General features: G+C 45.8%; 1 protein-coding gene across 1 annotated transcript in view; it reads left to right on the top strand.

Moving 5' to 3' along the window:
• The window catches only part of CHD5 (chromodomain helicase DNA binding protein 5), a 1,029,381-nt gene that overhangs the window by 671,076 nt on the left and 340,215 nt on the right, over window positions 1–18,090 (top strand). The gene's annotated exons all lie outside the window — the stretch shown is intronic.

Below are 18,090 nucleotides of genomic sequence, written 5' to 3' on the forward strand. Positions count from 1 at the left end.
TTCTATTTATTCGGGTAAAACAATTCAGCATGTTTGCTAGACTCCCAACCCACACACACAGAATTGAATCTAACTGTGGATCAAGAATGTCATGTTTGCTTTTGATCCTGCTATCCCGTTGGAAACTTTGCTCCATGAGGGCTTAAAAAACACAGCTAGCGAACATGAGAGACGAGGTCAATTGTGTTTGATGATAAAATTTGGAGTCATTTTATCAACTGTTGAGTTCTTATGCAGAAACGCATGGGCAAAGTGGGCATTAGCCCAGGACCACAGCCTTTCTGGAGCCAGCCCTGTTCTGCAGAGTCTTTCCCCAATGACCATGAATAATTCTTAAACAGATTGTTTCAAATATCGTTATCCTATATTTTAGTTCTTAATGTGTGTGATGTGTGAGAGTCTTTTACGGACATTTTGCAGAGAAAGGTTGTGTTTATGTTTCATGCAGCAACCATAAAAAGTTACTTTTAGAACAAAGCAGGGCCTCACATATGAGAGAGAAATGGGATGGTGTCACAGTGATTACTTGCAGTAATATTAGTAAGCTGCTGCTGTGTTAGAATATTAGATTTGAAACGTTTAGAATGTGGAGAGGTGTGTCTGTGCATTGTCAGTGACATGGCAAAACAGGGCATGAAAGAGCTGAAACTGGATCATAAATGAAAAGCTGTTCCCAGAAGGGGCATCCCAAAATAAGTATGGCCCAAGCCCCCAAAATCCTTAAGATGTCCCTGTTCCATTGTTATTTATCTATTTATCCACAAACCATTGCATGGTTAGCATTTTATCTGTGTCGAAAATGTTGGTTGTTTCCTTCTTGTTGGTCTATTTATGAGATTTGACAATCTTTGTCAAAACCTGCCAAGAAGCAAGGTTTACTGTGATTCCGGACTGCAATAAACCTACCAATGTATCTCAGAATCTACAACTTGTATAACAATCAATATTTCGCTTCATGAGGCTGAAAAGTGAAGGTACCTACGAAGATAACACAGAAGGCTATGACATAACTAGACTAGAGACCAAGTTAAAAAAAAAAAGAAAATAGAATTCTCAGGTGGAATACCCAGGCTATATCACACCATCCTATCACAGATATTTCTTCGTCCTTCGCTTCTCCAGTTCAGAACTGACCTAAAAATACAGATCTTCGAGGATAAAGGATCTCAGGCTCCTCCTGTGTCAAACAGATGAAAATCCCCAGCGCACTGTACACAATCCATTCCCCAACTATCATGTACATTGCTTCATGTCATTACATCTAGGTTTGTGCTATAACATCACACTCTCCATTCAAAGTACATCGCAGACAACATGATAGCTATGAACCTTCGAACACCCTCTCTCTTTGAATCCATAATTAGCATTAGACAGAACAAGTCTAAACTAGGCATGTATAATAAAGGACCACAAGATACTGAGGGTCCAAACAATTTAGATGCTATAGATTGACTGATTGAGCAGGGTGTAATAACATAACATCTGAGAGAACGCTCAGCCAACAAGAGAAGAAGCACACTGCACTTGAATCCAGTCACCAAGCTAATTATGATGCCAATCCAGCGTGGATACACTCACAAGAAAATAGGGCAACCAATGTTCACGAGATAGAGGGAAATTGCTGTTTAATTAGGCTTAGTGATCCACCGACCATGCCCGCATAAGACATAAAGATGGTCTCCTGGAACAAAAACGTTTTGAACCAGATTGGCAGAAATACACACAAGAGAATCACTACACGAACCAGGGTTTAGAACATTTAGTATAGAAACATTACAGTCAAAAAGAGGGAGACCGTCGGGTGGGCTGTTAACGTGGATAAAAATAAATATAAACGCCACCATAGAAATTGTGCCCACTGGCTTAACAGATATTTTGGGATTGAAACTCGACACAGATATATCTTTTTAACATATATATGAGGCCAAGGGAGAGCTCGAAAGAATCACTATTAATACAACAATACGAGGAGGTTCTCGAATCCATAGAACCAAATGGGGTTATTTTAGTGGGGGGGGATTTTAATTGTTGCTATGAATCAATAGTGGGATTAGATATTATTTTTGAGGAGGAAGATCTAGCCAGGGGATCCCCTCCTCATGACAAAAGATATGGTGGGGTGTTCTATCTCAGCCATGCAGTTATAGCATCTCACTATTGAGAGAGGCCTAAGGGCATGTAACAGCCATTTCCCCTCATGTTTTGGATGCTCAAACACCTTCTCAAGAGGAAATTCCTCATCACGAATAGACTACGTGATGATAAGCACAGCCCACTGGGCATATGTACAGGATTTCAAAGTAGATAAAAGAGGAGAGAGTGACCAATTCCCATTATGTTTAGATCTATCCAGGAAATGGTTCCCCACCCATCCAACTCTTGTAATCGATCCAAGGGGAGAGATTAGGCATCCCTTGGTAAGCAACAACCAGGGGGCAGTTAAGTGGCCTGTCATACTGGATCAAGTTGAACCCCTCGCCCATATATATAATGCTTTTAGTGACCTTCTAACTTCTTAACCTGGAGTCAAGCCCTAAATATATACAGATAACGCAAATCCACCACAAATTGGTAGAGAATATAAAATTCTATCTAACCAAACCCTAGATAGGAATAGGTAACCCCAGGGCCTTGACACAGCCATCGAATCCTAGGTTTGATAAGGAATGTGCATTGGCCAAATATCGATTCATCAGGGCTTTAAAAGCTAAAAACATAATTGAGATTAGACGTGAAAGAATAAAATATAGAAAACACAGAAGGTGGCCCTAAGAAACTGGGAAGATGCTAACTGGGAGGATCTCATAATAGCTTACAAAAATTGGGGACCAGTCTATGTTCTAAAAGTTAATGGCCCATGGTAGCAAACTAAATAAGTCGGCCTCTGACCACTTCTTAGACCCCAACACATGGCAGAGACACTTCGCTCACTTATATGCCACCCCTAATAGGCCGATATAGATCTTTCAAACACTACTGAAGGGCCCTTGACACTAGCACAAACTGCGCCCTTACAGTTCAGTATTGAAGACACAGCGCTTGCTAAAGCAGCTATAAAGTCATCAAAGGCGCCCGGACCAGACAGGATACCTGGGGACTTATTAAAACATGTCCCAGAAGTGTGGGTGCCAATACACAAATGTATTATTGAATGCAGTAGCCAGGGGCAGCCCATTCCAGGATCCTGGAAGGGCACAGAGATAGTCCCTATTCATAAAAAGGGCAGTAGAGATGATCCTGCAAATTACAGGCCCATAAGCCTGATAGACATCCTGCAGAAAGTGTACGCCAAGCAAATTTTGGCTAAGTTAACTAACTGGATCGTGGAAAAAGACGTACTCTCATCTTGCCAGGCTGGTTTTAGAAGAAAAACAAGTACAATTGACCAAGCTTTAAGACTTTTAATTCCAGCCTGGAAGTACACAAAGTTAAGAGCTGGTCACTTGTATGTTGCTTTTATTGATTTAAAAGCAGCATTTGACTCAATTCCAAGGGTGGTGCTATGGAAAAACCTACACCAACAGGGGGTACCTGATGGGATTCTAAACCAAATCATAAGGCTACATGAGGGTAACTGTGCCAAGGTACTTTGGGGCAAAGGAGGGGAGCTCACCAATGAGATTCCAGTTAGGAGGGGTGTGCGCCAGGGCTGCGTCCTGGCGCCTACCTTGTTTTTTTTTTATATGTAAAGGATTTGGTTGAACATTTGCTAAAATCTTCTCATGATTCACCTAAGCTGGGAGGGAACCATATCTGTACCTTAACATTTGCGGACAATACAATTTTGCTGTCTCAAACTTCTAGGAGTTTACAAAACCTACTTTATAGTCTTAACCAATACTGCAAAGCAAAAGGTTTAGAAATAAACCCAATTAAAACTAAATACATGACTTTGAGACCACATCAATGTTTAAAAACGAAATAACCTTGAATGGGATGACCTTGGAGCGTGTTTCCAACTTTGTATACCTGGGGCTCACCCTCTAATCTAAACTCTCTTGGAATCCATAAATAAAGAAATCAAAGGCCATCTTAATGCAAAACACTGTCCCCATCGTAAAAAAACTATTTTCAACGGGGTCAAAAGCTATCACTCCCGCCTTGGAAGTATATAAATTCAGAGCTCAAACCACTGCCCTGTATGGCTCAGAGATATTTGGCGGTTAAACCCTCAATCCACTAATTGTTGGGGAAAACAAAATCCTGAGAATGTTTGCGGCCCTCCCCCAACATACTCCACTGATCCCTTTGACCTATAATATGAGCTTAAAACGACTGGAACATCTAGCTATCTGGAGAACATTGTCCTATTGGGTTAGAATTTGGACAGCAGAGGAACTAGAAACCTATAGAGAAACCTTGAGTGAGCTATTGGTGCTGGATGCCCAAGTCACTTTCCCTTGGTTGGTTCATATTCGGAAATGGCTCCTTAATCTAGGTCTGGGTAGATTCTGGACAAACCCGAGGCTGCTGACACATGAATCAAAGCGTGAGATCAAGCACATTTTTTTGAAGTTTCTTGGGCCCAAAGTCACTTTAAATAGCTCATCGGGAAGGCTCATAACACAATTCTTATTGTTCACAACAACTCCTTGCTTTGAGCCACTCTTGGACGAAATCCAACCCCAACTAGCAAAGTCCTTATATCTGAAATTTAGATAAGAAATACTCCAGATAAATGCTTTTACTTTCAAATGGGCAATGCCACAATTTAAGGATGGGGACCCCAAGTTTAGTCTATGTCAATTGGGAGTAAAGGAGGATATTACGTATGTTCTATTTTTCTGCCCAGCAAACGTAATGGCTAGAAGGAAATGGATAAAACCGCTAGGGCGGAGTTTGAATGTTAGGAAATACAACGAGATGTTGTAAATACTAAAAACAGACAACTCACAACTCATTGTATTTGGTCGCAGCAGATTTTTATTGGCCACCAGTTTTATAAGGAATAAGAGAGGGCTAAAATTGTAAATTACTGTTCTAGGCCTGACTTCTATATTCAGCTATCATGGTGTTTTATTATACATTAAGTGGCTTGGCTCAAACTAATTTAACTAGAGTAGTTTTACCAAGAACGTATTATATTAAAACCTATGAATTATTTTAGCATAACTTTTAATAATTGCGTATGTCCGGAAAGGGTCAGCTGAGTATGCACTTGCACTTTATTTACATCCCTACAAACATTGTAAATGGATAATTATTTTATTTGAAGCAAAGAAAAATCAGAAATCTCAATTTGTATATTTGTATTGTATTTTACACATTGATGAGGACAGGTTTTAAAGTATATATCTGTGGACACCATGCGTTATGTATTGTAATTTTTTAAGAAATGCGTTGATGATTTGTTGAATCGAATCAATATTGTGAAACCCAAAAACATCACACTACATTACTATACATAAGTAGCAGCTTTCCAATTTTCTGTGATCCCTAAGTAACTAAAATTGGGACTACAATGTGTGTTAAGCTTTCCCATTAGTAAGCTGCACTTTGAGTTAAAAAATTAATTTATAAATTATGGACACTAGATCAGTAGTGGGCAGACAGGACTGCCATACAAAGCATTTCATTGCAATTCACCTAGGAAGGTTGCTATTGATAATTGGACATGGCATAGGGCTTTCTTAGATCCCTCAGACATTGATCAGAGTCATTGTCGCAAGGGTCTCTGAGTTGTTTTCCGTCTACCTAACTCACCGTTCACATATGCATCACATGTACTGGATAGCTGCCATTTTGGCAAGCAGAGGGGAATGGAATTTGCGTATCTAAATCAATTAGGTGGTTGTTCTTGTTTATTAGTCCTGCGGGGATGAATGGGTCAGTGGACCACAGTAGTCTGAGATACGCGTGAATGCGCTGACCACTGATTTGTTCTGGGGATCAAGCACCATGATGACTGGTGGCTGTTTGGCCTTGGTACGGGAAGTGATTTGTAAATTATAGAATTTGTGATTTAATTGCTATCAGAACTATTTCTGGTGGCTTATATTGGATTGCTTTGATAGTCAGAGACCTCCACTTAATTTCTTTTATGGTTCTATTAGTAAAGAGGCGGACCTTAAAATGGTGGATTCAATGCCTATTATTTCCAAGAGGCAATGAAAAAGGATTATTGGTCTACTGCTTGAAAGGCTATACTTTGGTCTAGACACACCAGAACTCGTGACGCACCCTTATTAGCTGCTACAATGGCATTGTTCAAGATTTTTAAAATAATCCTTTCCGTTCCTGGGGATAGACCAGGCCCATATTGTAGCAGCTCTGGGATGCTTTTATTGTTGAAATGGTTGTGGATGTAAGATGCATCAATTCGCTCTGGAACATTGGGTATGATAAGATGTTTGCCATTGGACTGGTAGTTGTTGGTAAAATAATGTGCTTATTTTAATGATGTGCTGAGTGGAGCCAAAATGTGTTGATATTCTGTAAAGTCTTTGGTGAGTTTTCTATTGCTTATTTACGTGCCATCGAAGAAACATATCTGCAGATGTGTTGTTGATTGTGGGTTCTTGGGTTGATATAAGGAGAAGGTAGTGGTTGGGGGTTGGTCTGCTGAATTTTGATCACCTGGGGAGTCATATTTCTGTTCTGCTGAAGGCCATCACAGATTTTAGAATATTAAATATGTAGACATGTTTTAGCAGTTTTTTGCTAAACTATTGAAATTCATTGCCAAATGCCAAAAGCCAAACGCCAAAGCAGAAATGATTTAGGGAGTTCATGTACTTTCATGGAAATCCTTCACCGGGTTGGAAATATATATAAATTAAAATGTTTGTGATGTACTGCGCAAACATGCCTATCCACCTGCAAAACATAGAGTTTTCGCTTTTCTTTAACAAAGCCATTTTTATTAAATTTCAAATGGGAAAACAAAACATAGGTGAACATCAGTAGGGTCCTACAAAACCACCAGCAGAGGAGAGAAACTATCCTATACAATGATTAACACAATATATTTTGTCTTAGGGGTACATAGGAAGCACTTGTATGGTCAGATCAGTGCTCAGAGACAAGGGTAAACAGTAACTCCCAGAGCCACCTGCTTCAACATATTCAAGCCCTTCATATCTTTTCAAGGTTTCAGCCCATAGTGTGAGATTCATTAACCTTATAGTTTATGAAATTTACTAGAACGGTCGCCAGAAACATAGATTGACCTTTCCATTGACTATCACCAATCAATGTTGGAGTATCAGCATCCCACGTTTGGTGATTCACCACTTGCCCATATTCTGGTAATGTCTGCACATGCAACCACCAATACCAAACTGCATAGAATTGTCATATATTTGGGATGAGAAAGATTCCTCCATACCACCAAAAAAGTGAAGTAGGCTTCCAAAGGTATCTGAATTCCAGTGGTTTCCTCTTGACTATCCCATACACTCTTTCCAGAGCCTGAAAATGCTGGGCATTGATGAAATTATGTGGCAAAACGTGCCCATCTGCTTATATTCTCTAAGACATAGGTCTTTCTTAACCCATCCCACCCATGTTTTCTATTTGTGCCCGCTTGCACTAAAATAGTGTGTAGGATTTTGTATCTGCCATGACAAAAACAGGAATATCGCTGCTACATCTCTGAGACATCCCAGAGCTTCTGCACAGAGTCAACACAAAACTCTCAAAGCTGTTTCATGCGTTACAGGTTATGCCAACATGAGTGTGGTCGACTACAAACCAAAATGGTTCCCTTGTTTTGGAGCTCTAGTCTCCAGCCTTAATTATTCTTCATAATTGTTGGAACGGTGTCTTTCTGGTTGGTTGAGGCGATGCCATAGCGAGGCAGAACCTACCACTCCCATCAGGGACGGATGATTGCACTCACTGTGTAACCTGCACTCACCCTTGGGTAGCTTGGCACTGAGCAGTCAGTCTTATCAAAGGCAATGTTTAAAGCATTGTCACAGCACTCCCACACAATAAATAAACCGAGCATCACAGAAGAAACTTTTCACTTGATGTATGTAAATAAAGTTTATATTCAAAACACACATTAATTAACTTAACATGAACATCATGTATTTTTGGGCATAAATCATACTTGATAATATTACTAGCAGTACTAGGCCCAACTGTGTTAAATGACATCAGTAGTATGCACATTTGGGAAAGATCCTACTTTAACCCCGGCACCCTTATGCAGTGGGAAATATTGTCAAACCTAGGCTTACCCTGGCAATCATTTTAATTCAATACTACACAGTTATAGGGTGCACCCCAGATCACAACAATATCAAAAATATGTACATACAAAGAATAACAACACTTTTAAGCAGCATAGTGGGCTGAGGCCGCATGGGTAAAACCAATGTCAAACATAGTTTTCTGTTGACAAGGATTTAAAGTGTCAAGCAACACCTCCGGGCAGTGTAATGCATCTCTGCCGGTTTACAGGCCGTCACTCCCACACACTCTCCCTCAGCACCGATATGCAGTGCCACAGATATCAGATAGGTTTGTATGGAACGCACTTGCCCACAAACGCACACAGCACCGTAATGCGGTGAAAACGATATTCGACAGTCAATGGATAGCCCACTGCAGACCAGTGGCTCAAGCCTCCCTCCACCCTCCAACTCACCCCAACTACCCTACGCCCACAGGTTGGGTATAACCAGCCCTCCCCCGGATACTAGGCCGATCATGGCTGACGTCACACTTCGTCAAAGTCCCCGGGAAGAAGGTGGTTAGTAGATAGCAGGACTAATTCGGAGGCAGTCATCAAATGGGGGTTTGGCCACCACCCACTCTTTACATCCTGGCAATAGTTTTCTGGCTGTGCACAAGGCAATCCAGTTTCCAAGCACAATTCTTAGTTTCACGGTCACGTCACACTGCCAGTTGGGATCCAGAAGACAATGTGGGCAATCACAAGGGCACCGCTCTCCAAATGGCACATGTAGATGGTGTGAATCGCTTGCAGGAGGTCTTTGATGTACCAGAAAAGAGGGCAAGCCAACAAGTCCTTGGAGCACACATGGTGCCACACAGCAGCAGGCAGTCAGCCTAGGCCAGACACTATTCAGGCAGGCTGCAAGGTCCCTTCTAGTGACAGTAATCCTCCTTGTGCCCAGCAGGTGTCTCTGGCAGTGTGCACCACACATTCGAGGGAATGCACAGATGTGCTCTCCCAGCCTCCAGTTTAGACTGGAGTCAAACTAAAGGGCACACAAAGAGGTCTAGAAGTGACCTTTCTAAGCTAGTAGTAACAAATCCTCTTTACCACAGGAGAGGATTTGTAATTGTGAATCCAATGATAGGAAACATTATGAGGCTGCTCCATTGGAAGCCACTGTTGCAGGTGGAAGTAATTTCAACCATTCCCCTATGTTAACCTATGGGAAGAGCGAACTTCATTGGTAGTGAAAACACACATGGGTATTCTTCACTACCTGGGCAGGGAAAACATGTGTACCTTCTCTGGATTTCACCTAGCACTTGCTTCACCTCTTAAGACTTACCCGAAAAGTGCTGGTGAAAGTAAAAGTGGAAGGTACCCTCAGGCTGGTCCAGTGATTTAGAAAGGCTAATCTGAGCATAAGTGCTATTGCTTACACTCTGGCCTGCAATTGCAGGCTTTAGATATATGTTTACAAATATCAGGTAAGTGTGGCGTGGCTAGCAGCCAACGATGGCGGCCGCAGCTTAGAGAGGCTCCCGAGACAAGGCGGCTTCCCGCAGCAATCCGTTCTAATTATCCGTGTCTTTACGAGCTCTAAGGGGAGGACCAGACCCGGAGGCCGTGCGGCTACCAACGCAGCAACTTTGGGGTCAGTGACGGCCCGAATTTGCATCGAACCGCCAGACGGAGACCGGAGCGGGGAAAGGCCTAATGTCTGCCTGGAAGCAGCGGAGTCGCGGCAAGTCTATAGCCGTCCGGAAATGACCTGGTGGCGGCGGTGTGGAGCAGGAAGCCCCGGCCCATCGTGAGTGTTGCTCCGAAAACCCGGCAGATTACTCTCCGGAGGTCCGAAGACACGAGAGAAACCCCGCGACGCCCATTGATCCTCTACAACTCCGCAGGATTTGGCCAGGGGCGCGGAAGAAGCAGCGAAACTCGGACGCAACGCCGCCATTTTACTGACTACGCAGATACCACCTCACGGGCCTACACACGGGTCAGACGCCACTACAAGTACAGGACCCGACCCGATCTGTCCGCCACCCTGCTGCACCCTCTGGCAACACCAACGCCAATTGCACAATGTCGAACAGGGGCCCCAAGAACAGCACCACCCAGGTTAAATTGGACAAATTTGCGTATGAAAGGCAGACGCCACCCCAAGAACAACGCAAGACCTCGGGGAAAACAACGGAGACCGAGGGGGCGAAAAAGGGCACGCTTGAAGATGTCCTGGCGGCTTTAGCCCAGGTACAGGCGACAGTGGGGGCGACGGCCACGGAAGTCACGCTGATACGAGCGGACCTCCAGAAAATGAGTGAGAAAGTCAAACAGGTCGAGGTGGTCACTAAATCCTTGGTTGAGGATGTTTCCGAACTGCAAACAGCAATGGAACGTTTACAGACAGACAACAAACAGCTCAGAGACAAACTGGATGAACAAGAGGGCCGGTCCCGGCGCAACAACGTCCGAATTCTAGGTGTGCCGGAATCCGAAGACACGGGGGCGATGGACCTCTATGTGGAAGACTTGATTAAAAACCAGCTCCAGCCCAAAGGACTCTCGAATTTCTTCTCCGTGGAGAGGGCCCACCGAGTCCCGGGGGGAAAACCAAAGTCTGGAGGCTCGCCCCGACCTATCTTGGCTAGACTGTTTAATTTCAGGGACAGTGACGCCATATTACAGGCCGCGAGAGTAGCGCCAGCCATTCAAATTCAGAACTCAAGGATTGCCTTCTTCCCGGACTACACAGCCGAAGTTTCCAGGAGACGAACGTTCCTGGAAGTTAAAAAAATGCTGAGAGAAAAGGAACTACCATATTCAATGCTCTTCCCGGCTCGGCTCGGCTCAGAGTCGTAGCAGACAAAAAGGTGTGTTTTTTTGACTCTCCGGATGCTGCCCGGGACTGGCTGGAAGGATGGCACACTGTTGGTCGGCAGCGAAAAACTCATAGACCGGACCACGGAGGCGCAGGCCACAGCAAAAATGGCTCACAAACGTCTGGTCGTGGGGGTGGAGCAGAGAGATCTCCCTCCCGCAGCTTTACGGGAGCAGGAGGAGAGGAATAATTCCTAACCCGGGATCTGTTTCAGTAACAATCAATGCTTATTGACTTTACATTCTTTTTGCTGCACATGGACTCTGGCATGGCTAACCCAGGAGCAAGCAGGGATGCCGCCTGCTCGGGGAGACACTCTCCCCCCTACACGCAAGTACTCTGGTTGGGGGATGGGTTAAGCACTCTGTTCAGTTGGGGGGGCGGGCAGTTGAAAGTCCGTTAGGCAGGGATGCAGGGAGGGGGGGAAGGGGGAAGGGAAGTTTTTTGACTGTTAGGAAATTGTATGTTAGGTCACTGAAGAAGACGAAATGTTCACCCGAGCTAATCCCAGAAGGGGAGAATGAAGCGAGGTTTCCAACCTCCATGAGAACGCTCATCATCCTCCCGCACATTTACACACCCGCCATGGCTGCCACACCTCTCCACCAGCACCTAGTGGCACCCCTGGGGCCAAATGGCTGACATCCCAGCGGCTGACGGGGGGAATGTAGACCCCGAGATACAATGCCCCTCCTTACGCTTACTGTCCTGGAACGTGAGAGGGCTGGGGATAAGGTGAAAAGGGGGCTAGTACTCATAGCACTCAAGAAACACAAACCCACAGTAGCACTATTACAGGAAACCCACTTAACAGGGGAGACCACCAAGGCCCTGAGTAGAAGAGGATACAGGATGATGGTCCACTCGGATTTCACGTCCGGTTCTAGGGGTAGCGGAATTCTAATGCATAAAAACACACGATTCCTCCCCCTGCAAACTAAAACAGATGACCAAGGCTGCTTTGCAGCGCTACAAGGACAATGGGAGGGGAGACTCTTCAACCTAGTTTCAGTATACATCCCACCAGCACTTCAATCGGTGCACCTCCCTAAACTGGGCGATTTTCTCCTATCTCTCCCGGAAGGGGAAGTTATTCTCGGGGGAGACTTTAACGCAGTTCTGAACACACAACTTGACAGGTTCCCAACACCAGCCTCTGTGGGAAGGGTCCCCCGCCTTCAGCAATTTTTAACAGCCATGGGACTGGTCGATATTTGGAGGCACCTCCACCCCGTAGTACGGCAATACACTTTCCATTCTGCCGTACATGGTAGTTTGTCTAGAAACGATCACTTCCTGACCCTAGGGGACGGACTCCATTACATAGACGCGATGGAGATCCACCCGCGAGGGATCTCGGACCACTCCCCACTGACCCTCACACTCTCCTCACAGGCACAAACACGTAAACGCATCTACCCCATACATGCTGCATACCTCAAGATCCCCCAGGTTCGCAAAGCTCTTAAAAAAACAACAACACAATACTACACTGAGAATATACACTCGTTACATTCTGCCGAGGTGCTTTGGGAGGCGTATAAAACGGTACTGCGGGGTCAAGCTATAAATTCCGTCACAGGCTTCAAAAGACAACGGGCTCAGGAGCTGGCTGCTCTGGAGTTGACCCTACGGACACTGACTACAACTCATGAACAACATCCCACTCCATCCACCCTGCACGCACTCACCTTACAACAACAGCTATACAATGATCATCTGCGCACACGGGTCAGAGAAAGCCTGTCCGACACTCAGAATAGGATCTATGAAGTGGGCGATAAGGCTGGGAAAATGCTGGCGTGGCTCGATAAAAGGGATGGGAACTCGAGAGGCATTCCAAGACTGAAAGATGAACGCGGGGTGATTCACACTAACCCGAGACACATAGTAGAATTGCTTGCAGACCACTTCGAACAGGTGTACACCCCCGACCACACGGTAACGCCAGAGATGGCCAGAGACGTGTTGGCCCCAGTTGGGGTCAATACATTGACCCCGGAAATATCAGAAGAGTTAGAAGCGGACATAACCGCTGACGAAATTCAACTGGCGATCCGTGCTTTAAACCCGGGCAAGGCAATGGGGCCAAACGGTATACCGGTGGAGTGGTATCAGGCGATGCCGGAGACCCTCAGTATACATCTGCTCGAGATGTTCAAGGACTGTTTGGATAAAGGTACGCTCCCACCGGATCAAAGAGCGGCAACCATAGTGGCCATCTCTAAGCCAGGCAAGCCGCCTGAAGACTGCTCCTCATATCGCCCCATATCGCTGCTTAATGCAGAAGCCAAAATTTTGGCCAAACTCTTAGCACTGAGAATTTTGCCCCACCTATCATCCCTTATACACCCGGACCAGTCCGGCTTTATGCCCCATCGTAACACAGCGCTAAACTTGCGCAGATTGCATGGAGTGCTGGCACGGGCGGACACAGTAGAAACTCAAGCAGTAATTATGGCACTCGATGCTAGGATGGCCTTTGACCTTGTGGAATGGGCCTACTTATTTGAGACCTTATCACGCTTGGGATTCGGGCCCGCTTCATCGCATGGGTGAGGTTACTGTACACTGACCCACGGGCACGAGTAGTGGCCAATGGCCATATCTCCCGAGAGTTTTCCTTGGGTAGGGGCACGAGACAGGGCTGCCCCCTATCACCATTGTTGTTCGCTCTCTCACTGGAACCCCTTGCGACACTAATTAGAACTTCACCCCACCTTCAGGGTATTTGCTGTAAGGATGGCTGGGAGGATCGACTGTCCCTATATGCAGACGACATGCTAGTATATCTCACCAACCCGGAGACGGGAATCCCGGCTCTACTACACCTTTGTGACACTCATGGAAAGATATCCGGATATACACTGAACTGGGGCAAATCCGAATTGTACATCCTAAAGGGTCAGGCCCCGGTCCTCGACTCGGACAGCCCTTTACGGATAGCCGGCACATCGTTTAAATACCTGGGTATTCATGTCACCAGAGACCCAGCAGAATTCGTGGCCAAAAACTTGAAACCCCACTTAGACAGACTCAAACGCGATGTGCATTTCTGGTCAGGACTCACACTGACACTTTTGGGGCGAGCTGCACTCTACAAGATGATGGCCCTGCCCCGTTTCCTCTACGTCCTTGAAAACATACCCTACTCGGTGAACCCCGGGTTCTTCCAAAAGGTGGCAGCATTAGTATCCAACCTCCTATGGGGGAACCTCCCCACCCGTATAGCACAATCCAAACTACATAGGGGGTGGTATGATGGTGGTATTGCTTTACCCAACCTAAAGTTGTACTACTGGGCTGCACACCTCAAGCCCATCAACCAATGGATCCACACTTCACAAACCGAACCAGCATTCCAGGCAGATAGAGCGCAACTCGGCACTGACAATCTACTAGCCCCATTATATGACCGACGTAAAACGCGCAAGTTAATGGGACCCACCAGGCTTACTGTAGAAATCTGGCACACAGCAACGGCGGCCCTAGTTTGGAAAGGTAGAATTACCAAGCTAACCCCGCTATGGGACTCTTGAGTCCTCGGCAACATGAGAAACAGCAAGGGTTTCTCACACTGGGACACAATAGGTATTTCCACGGTGGGCGATCTTTGGGAGAGGGGTGGGGTGATACCCTTCCAGAGACTTCAAGAACTATATGAACTCAGCGACAGGGAGCTCTACAGATACGTTCAGATTCGCCACGCACTATTAACAGCTTTGCCCGCGGATACTGATCTGCCTGAGTCTTCCCCGCTGGAAGACCGCCTCCTTACGGACTTTATGGTCGAGCGTGCTACATCCCTTACATACCGCAAACTACTCAATAACCTACCAGACCCAACATTGCCCCTGAAGGAGAAGTGGGAGGGGGACACCAGTGAGATGGACGAGCAGGAATGGAATGAGGCACTAGCATCTCCTAAGGAAGTGGGCATCTCAGCGCGGCTGCGATTAGTTCAATTAAAAATTTTACACAGAGTGTATTACACGAGGACAATGCTACACCGTATTCACCGGGCACAACATCCATACTGCCTGCGTGGGTGTGGGGAGGAGGGTACATTTTTCCACACCATCTGGGACTGCCCCCGGATTCAGGAATATTGGAGACAGATACTGCGAACGATTTCACAAACACTAGAAACATCATTATTGCCAGAACCAAAAAGGTGCCTTTTAAACGTGTGGGAGCCTACAGATATTTCCAGACATGACCAAATCTGGGTCACAGTGGGGTTGCTTATAGCGAAACGAGATATTGCACAAAAATGGGGAGTGTGCGGAGGTACCAACCAAGGCAGTATGGTGTCGAAATATGGTACCGTTAACGGAACGGGCGGTATACTCCAATCGTGCCTGCCCGGGAAAGTGGAATACAATTTGGACCAAGTGGAATGTATATAGGGGGGAGATTTGTGATCCTTTGCCAGAAGACGATCAAGATGATTCAGATGAGGAAGAGGCAGAAGGCTAGTCTACCGCACAGATTGGGGGAAGAGGGCACTGGAGGAGGGGTGGGGGGGTGGAGATGTTCAGCCATATTGGGGTGCAGGGAACCCACGGGGGTACTTTGGGGGTCTCCACTAGGGAGAGATGTCCACAACGACAAGTATACAGTAACTGGGCTCAAATAGTGGGCTGGGATGGACTCGGGTAAGGGACGTCTCGGTAAGAAGACTACATAAACATGATATTGTCATTTACGTGACCGCTTTGGTATTCCTAACAGTTATTTTGTTTTCCTGTTGTTCAAGGGGGGGGGGGAAACACAAAAAAATCATACCAAAAACCAATGATTCTTGGAAAGACTTATGCTAATGCTGCACCTTTTCCTTCTGGCAGCTGTACCGTTGTTTCTACTACTGTAAAGTGACTATTGAATGTACATTGTTGCCATTTGATCCAAAGACTGCTATAGCGGCCAGCCCGTTGGGTTGTAGGCGTTCCGCTGTGTAATTTGATGGTGCAATAAATGTATATCAGGTGAGCACCACTTCCTAACATTTGTAGGAAGGGCACGTACACACTTTCACACTGCATTTACAGTGGGAAAGTGCCCAGAGCCCTAAGGCCACAAACAAAGAATCATCAACACCCCGGTAGTTTCGTCTGTAAAGAGTCGACCTCCTAGGTAGCCTAGGTAGGGAAACCCCATATGGGGGTTCTTCTCTTACCTGGTCATGGAACACCATTGTGTACCCGACCTGGCTTTTGCCTGCCACCTGATCCACCCCCCAGGGCTTACCCTAGGAGTGTTCTAGTGGTAATGAAAGGTCCACTCAGTGGCTGATAAGTGAGAAATGCCAACCTGAGCACAAGCACAACTGTGCACCCACAAGCCTGCAATGGCAGGCCTGATACATTTTTGACAGTCGATTCTGGTGGGTGGCACCATTTGTGCTGCATCCCACCACTAGCCAGTGCAGTACCTGCCCTGAGTATTTGGTGTACCTTTTTACAGGGCACTCATAGGTACAGCACCTAAATCAATTGAGTAAGCCCCACTTCCTAGCATTTGTCGGAAAGGCATGCACGCATCACAGTGGAAAAGTGCCCAGAGTCTTAAGGCCACAAACAGAGTCAGCAAAAACCAGGAGGAAAAAAGCTAAACGTTTTAGGGAAAGCCCTTAAGAAGAGGGGTGTCCCACAATAATCCTCTGTTTATTTACATCATCTGCCCTCAATTCATGTGGGACAGCATGAGAATCACAGTGTACCCCTGCTGCACTCATTTCTTTTTTAGAAGTCCGCCTCTCTGCTAAGAATATAGACCCATCTGCTGAGCCTGCTCAAGTGGGCTGCAAGGTGCAGGAGTGCACATCTACGCTTTATCAGATAGGCTGACATAGGTCGGCCCCACAGTGTCAGGTGATGTCACAGGGACCTTTCGAGCCTGATGACTGGTGTAAACACCTAACTCCTGACCAGGCTGCTGTACGGCTGCTCTGTGAGGCCACTCACAGTCCTGTTGGCTGCCCTATGGTGCTGTTCTCACACCAGAGTTGGGTTATTCATCAAGTGAGCACCTTTGACTTTTGTTCCCTTCGCTGCTTCGCCACGTGCACTTAGTGCTTCACAGAGACGCAAGTGCACATAATACATGACGTGGTTCAAGGGGCATAATTGCTCTTGCTGACCATTTCGCCATCTATGGGGCTCAGCTCTGATAAGTGTGACAGCCTACAGACAAAGCTCTGCACTGTCTTTTTTTATCTATGCTAGCAATGATTGGCTCTGCTTTTCTAGTGGAACTAAGGGTAAGGCAGATCCCAAACAATCAAAACTCTTTCGACAGCAAAGGTTGAGCAGCACTCCCTCTGAGAATCGATATTGTAATGGTAGATCAGAAAATGTGGGGAATCCTGCTATAAATGAAATGCAGCTTTCAAACAGTCAACAGTACACTTCATCACCTGGAAAAACACCTTGACCAGAAGAAAGAAGGAATGGACAAAAACAGAACCGCATTGATGATGCGAAGTGAAGAATCGCCTCTATGCAAGATGGAAATGGAACAGAGGGCCTTAATATCACTGTGCAGCATTTCCCTAGCAAAAAAGGAAGACTTGGAATCAAGCTCACTGCGCAACAATGTAGGCATAACGGGACTGACAGAAACTACACACAAGTAAGATGAAGACCTTTGCAGAACAGATTCTTGGGGTAATGCTACGCAGACATAACTTCTCAAATGTGTGTGTGATTGAGAGGGGACACAGGTCTTTTGGCTCCAGGCCCAAGTAGGTGCTGCACCACGACCTATTAATAGCGTGCTCCTGCAATCCCCGAATGTCAATTGTACCATGCTCTAGCCTGCCAAATAGGGTCTCAAAGAAGCCATGAAATCTGCCAAGGCCAAATTTAAGTGACTCAATATTAATTATGCTGACTAAAAAAGGTATGCAAAAACAACAGTTGATGGACAGAATGCAGAACAATGTCATACATTCACCCCAGTACAGAGATCTGGGCCTAAATCCATCGGTTTTTTGCACTCCACACCACCTCAGTTCAGACATGGCCATATGCAAATCAGCCTTGACCCTGTGCCTCATGGGAGCAGTCCAGCC

The sequence above is a fragment of the Lissotriton vulgaris genome, chromosome 5 (genome assembly GCF_964263255.1).
Source record: "Lissotriton vulgaris chromosome 5, aLisVul1.2, whole genome shotgun sequence".
Lineage (NCBI taxonomy): Eukaryota > Metazoa > Chordata > Amphibia > Caudata > Salamandridae > Lissotriton > Lissotriton vulgaris.